Raw genomic sequence first — 6,291 nt, 5'->3', positions numbered from 1 at the left:
ACTGATTGGAATGGGGTCGTTCGGCGGTATTTATTGTGTCCCAGGTGCACTGTCTGATGGGTGCTGCATTTTCATTGGCTGAACAGAGGATTAAGTCCCTGAGTCAAGCCGTCTTGCAGAGGTGGAAGCTCGCACTGCTCTTCTCGTGCGGACGCTGGAGACTGGGAGCGTAGTATTGGGAAGGTCATTGCGATAGACGGGGGCACCTGATTGGCCCGTTCGATCGGCTCTATGGTGCTGGCGGGCGGCGCCCTTCGTGCCACTGTCGGGAGGAGTGAAGTCTCTTGGGTGGTGTTGAGGCTGGGTCTCTCCTTCCCGATGTGTAGGCCTCCAAGAGGCGGAGGCGACGGTGGTCTGCTGCCTTATCGATAATTCTGATATTAGGAATAATGTCATCCCTAGTTATCCTGGTATTGTGGACGTTTTTGGCATGATTATGGATGGCGCCTTCCTGAGCGTGGCAGGATATCCTCTTCGAAAATCGCATAGTCCCGTCATACCAATGTAAGCGCCCCGGGGCATTCCCGGACAGGGCATTTGTACTGGTAGACAACGTTAGTTTTCTTGAGAGGATCCTGCAACACGGGGGCTGGATTTTTTCATAATCAGGCCACTGGTCTTCTTGCTCTTGTAGTAAATTATTAGTTTCACTTTTTCGCAGGGTCCGTGGGGGAGACGTTCCTTTCTATGATGGTACGAAGGGCTCGCTCGTCCTCTTTGTATTTCTTATGAAATACTCCCTTGTAAAAGAGAGTGACGTCTTCAAGGCGGCGGGACGAGGCTCCTGCTGATACCACTTATCGATGTTTCTGCGAATGCATTTAGTGATGTCCCCGGTTGGAATACCCGTTGTTAATTAAAACTTGGGCAACACGTTCTAATTCAGTGTGCGTGTCCTTCCACGAAGAGCAGTGTGAGAGAGCTCTCCTGATGAAGGCGCTGATCGCAGTGCGCTTGTATCTCTCTGGACACTCGCTCTCGCGTTCAGGCACATGCCCAGGTTCGTGGGTTTCGTATACACCTGAGTTACGAAGCGCTCCTCTTGTTGCCCGACGAGGACGTCAAGGAAGGGGGAGGCGACGGTCACGGCAATATTTGATGGTGAAGAAATAGAGTGCCTGCGACAAGCCTTCCACGACCACAGCAGACTCAACTTCACCATCGAACATTGCCGTGATCGTCGCCTCCCCTTCCTTGACGTCCTCGTCAGGCAACAAGAGGAGCGCTTCGTAACTCAGGTGTATACGAAACCCACGAACCTGGGCATGTGCCTGAACGGCGAGAGCGAGTGTCCAGAGAGATACAAGCGCACTGCGATCAGCGCCTTTCATCAGGAGAGCTCTCTCACACTGCTCGCTCGTAGAAGGACACGCACACTGAATTAGAACGTGTTGCCCAAGTTTTAATTAACAACGGGTATTCCAACCGGGACATCACTAAATGCATTCGTAGAAACATCGATAAGTGGTATCAGCATGGAGCCTCCGTCCGCCGCCTTGAAGATTCGTCACTCTCTTGTTACAAGGGAGTATTTCATAAGAAATACAAAGAGGACGAGCGAGCCCATTCGTACCATCATAGAAAGGAACGTCTCCCCCACGGACCCTGCGAAAAAAGTGAAACTAATAATTTACTACAAGAGCAAGAAGACCAGTGGCACCCTGATTATGAAAAAAAAACCAATCCAGCCCCCGTGTTGCAGGATCCTCTCAAGAAAACTAACGTTGTCTACCAGTACATGCCCTGTCCTTGGGAATGCCCCTGGCGCTTGACATTGGTATGACGACTATGCGATTTTCGAAGAGGATATCCTGCCACGCTCAGGAAGGTGCCATCCATAATCATGCCAAAAACGTCCACAATACCAGGATAACTAGGAATGACATTATTCCTAATATCAGAATTATCGATGAGGCAGCAGACCACCGTCGCCTCCGCCTCTTGGAGGCCCTACACATCGGGAAGGAGAGACCCAGCCTCAACACCACCCAAGAGACTTCACTCCTCCCGACGGTGGCACGAAGGGCGCCGCCCGCCAGCACCATAGAGCCGATCGAACAGGCCAGTCAGGTGCCCCAGTCTATCGGCAATGACCTTCCCAATACTACGCTCCCAGTCTCCAGCGTCCGCACGAGAAGAGCAGTGCGAGCTTCCACCTCTGCAAGACGGCTTGACTCAGGGACTAATCCTCTGTTCAGCCAATGAAAATGCAGCGCCCATCAGACAGAGCACCTGGGACACAATAAATACCGCCGAACGACCCCATTCCAATCCAGTTTCAAGCTCACCTTTCCTTGAAAATGAAACGATGGATACGGTTGGAAACGTTTGGAATTCCGTTACGCCCTAGGACTAAGATTTGTTAACCACTTTGTTATCATATCAATAAATTATTATTTTTAGAATACATTTCTTTCACCGAGATATGAACATCGGCCAGCTATTAGCAAATATCAGCCCTGATGAGAAGAGAATAATAAGAAGAATTGAAAAGACCATATATAAAATTAATTCCACTGATGCTGCCATCATCTTAACAAAACATGTTTGAGAGAGGGTCTCCTACCTTCATATATTATTATTATATTATCATTATTATTATTATTATGAAGGTTTCTCTCTATTTTTCTAATTATTGTTTTCTCATGGTTGCTTAAACTGGGTGAGCAACACACCGAATGTTAACATATCTCAATTAGGTAATAGTAAAAAACGATTGGATTTTTTATTGGTAAAAAAATCCAGTGGGGGTAGTCAAATTTTTGGGCATATCCCGTAGAGTTTTTTGCAGGTGGAATGATGTTAAATTCTATTCTTTTTTATTCTTTTTGGGGGGCCGCAACGTTTCGCCTGAAAAAAACCCCAGGCATCCTCTCGGGCGGAGGTGGGTGAAGGACTGAAGTGAGAGGGTGAGTCTGTCTTCTTTATTGTGGCGGTGCAGCAGGTGACTTAGTGCCACTGCCTTTTCTTTGGCTAGTGAATGGGGAACTGAAGCCAGCTCTCGAGCGCATGCTCAACAGGCGCACTGATCTTCTCAGCTGCATAGCATCACACCAGGGTTCATTTTGATTGGCCAAAGGCCGTGTGACGTCACTGCTGGTATTATTCATGGTATTAATGTCGTCTTTGGGTTGTTTATTTTCCTTTTTAAATTCGGGCGTTTTCGGGTGGAGATATGGTGAAGTTTGCCGTTACTGGTGTGTTCCTTCACATTGCCTTTTGGAGGCGCTACTCATCCAGGAGCAAAAGCCCTCCATGAATACGACAACAGGTGGCCTTTTGCTCTTCGACTTGCATGTGAAGGAACACACCAGTAATGGTAAACTTCACCATATTGCCGCCCGAAAACGCCCAATTTAAGAGGAAAATATTACTGAAGACAACATTAATACCATGAATAATACCAGCAGTGACATGCGGCATTTGACCAATCAAAATGAAGCCTAGCGTGATGCCATGCAGCTGAGAAGATCGGCGCGCCTATTGATCATGCGCTTTTGGGAGCTGGCTTTCAACCCGCAGCAAGGCAGCCAATCATAAAGCAGTTCCCATTCACTAGCCAATGAAAAGGCAGCGGCACGAAGTCCCCCGGTGCACCGCCACAATGAAAGCAGAAGTAATAATCCTCTCACTTCAGTCCTTCACCCACCTCCGACCAAGAGGATGTCTGAGGTGTTTTTAGACGAAACGTCGAGGCCCCACAAAAAAGAATAGAAAATAATAGAATTAAACATCAATTTTATCTGCAATAAACTCTATGGGATATACCCAAAAATTTGACTACCCATACTGGAAATTTTTACCAATAAAATCCAATTGTTTTTTACTATTACCTAATTGAGATATGTCAACCTTCGGTGCGTTGCTCACAGTTTAACAACAATGAGAAACAATAATTCCAAAAATAGAGAAGAACCTTTATAAAAATTAAAAAATATGCGGCTGAGGCAGCAATCACTTTTAATAAAACATGTTTAAAAGAGGGTTTACTTCTAACATATTATCATTATTATTATTATTATTAGTTATTATTAATATTATTATTTTATTATTATCATTATTATTATTATTATTATTATTATTATTGCTTCAGCAGCAGCATTTAATTATTGCAGAAGTTTTTGTTTATTTCTCTTATAACAGCTTTTTCATTACCGTGAAGGCAAGAGAGTAATGCACCTATATTAGTCATTATGCAATATTGGAGGTGGTATTGGTGAATGAAATCAGAGCATATTTTGTAGAGTTCTATATATTTCTTAATAATTTTGATAAATTCTTATATGTAATTCTAGTTGTAATTATATGTATCTCACAACGTTTTGTCTGGTTTGCCAGACATCCTCTTGGCGAAGGGTGAGTAGTGAAGGACTGTGGTAGGTTGTGCAGTCCATCATCCTTATATTCAGGGGGTTCATCAGGTGGTCTTCAGTGAACCGAATTTTGGTTGGTTGCGCATGCAGAGCTGCTCTCTCATTGGCTGTTGGGGCCCAGCTTCAAGTCAGTCTCAGGACCTGCTTGTTCTTTGCTGTTGTCTTGCATATCTTTGGGGTTGCATGACGTCATTGCGGGCCAAATCCTGATTGGACAACTGCTGAGTGATGTTGCTGGTGGTATTATTTTGATTATTTTATAACCTCTATTTGTTTTGCGAAATGGATCTTGTGCCATGCACAGAAGGGTGCCATCAAGAGCACACCTTAACAAGCAAACTCCGATGAAACTTGTGACAACATTATCCTAAATACACAGATAATCAGGGAAGCACCTGACTTGCGCAGCCTCCATCTGCTTGAGGCAATCCTCATTGAAGAGCACAAGCCCTCCTTAAACACTACGCAAGAGGTATTTCTCTCTTACCACCAACAAAAGGAGATATATCACCATTCCACAACAGACTAGTGATACCAGCAATGACAACCCCGATGGAGAAAATTAAAATAATCAAAATAATACCACCAGTAACATCACACAGCAGTTGGCCAATCAGAATTCGGCCAGTAACGACGTCACACAACCATGGAGATCTGCAAGACTACAGCAAAGAACAAGCAGGTCCTGATACTAACTTGAACCTGGCCCCCAACAGCCAATGAGAGAGCAGCTCTGCACTCGCAACAAACCAATATTTGGTTTGCCAAAGACCACTTGATTAACCCCTTGAATATAAGGAAGATGGACTGCACAACCTACCAGAGTCCTTCACTACTCACCCTTCACCAAGAGGATGTCTGGAGAAGCATACGAAACGTCGTGAGAGAGATATAATTACAACCAGAATCATACATGTAAGAATTTATCAGAATTATAAAGAAAATATATGGAACTCTATGAAATATACTCTCAGATTTTATTCACCCATACCATCCGACTAGGTGCCAATTACTCACCTGCCTTAACAGTGACGAAAAAAGCCGCTCTAAGAAAAAAAGAAAAAAAAAGAAAAACCTCTAACAAAAATCAATGCCGCTGAAGCAGCAGCAATAACATTCAATGAAACCTGCTTAAAAGATTGTCTCCTACCATATCATTATTATCATTATGAATTAACCTTCATGTTTTTGTTTGTATTGCTATCTATCCTCACTCATTCCAGTTTAGGAAGAGTATCATACAATCCCATAAGTCAGTCTGTAGCCTAACTTTTTTCTCTCTTTGCGAGCCTTGAATCGACGCACAAAGCTCGCTCAGTAATCATCATTATCATCACAATCAATGCCACATCTCTAGTTCTTTGTCCCTTGCTCCAAGCACACTCAATCTCCATCCAGACGGAGACTCGAACCAAGGAGGTTCCTATTCCCCACAATCCATCTCCGGTAGCATCATCACTAACTTCAGTGTTACCATTCTTGCAGGTGGAAATCCAGAGATTTGGGTTGACCTGGTAAGTTTGCTCAATGGTCCCAGGTGGGGTGACGGAACGTACTACAGGAATACTGAGCTTGCTGGGAAAGTTCAAGCATGGTATACAGCAGGGAATATGTTTGGAATGCGAACCTATCTGAATGATCTTGATGACAAAGATCCAACGGTACAACTTCTGTTCATCTGCCAAGCTGATCCCACAGGGATGAGGTGGTAAGGATACATAACAAAAAGGATCTAGAGAAAAGGAAGGTAGTAGGCTTTGCCAACCCATCTGTTACTTGATTCTCTGAACTCTCTGCACAGGATTTGCAAAGTAACATAATTTTTGTCGACTGCTCTTTTATTTGACCCCTTCCACTCTTTGCACGGAAACTGTAGACAGAGATCTTGTCTGCTCTAGTGATTTATGCTTGCAAGTCT

The sequence above is a fragment of the Macrobrachium nipponense genome, chromosome 48, assembly GCF_015104395.2.
Source record: "Macrobrachium nipponense isolate FS-2020 chromosome 48, ASM1510439v2, whole genome shotgun sequence".
Taxonomy (NCBI): Eukaryota; Metazoa; Arthropoda; class Malacostraca; order Decapoda; family Palaemonidae; genus Macrobrachium; species Macrobrachium nipponense.
The sequence above is the reverse complement of the archived record's forward strand: the minus strand, read 5'-3'. Positions refer to the sequence as shown.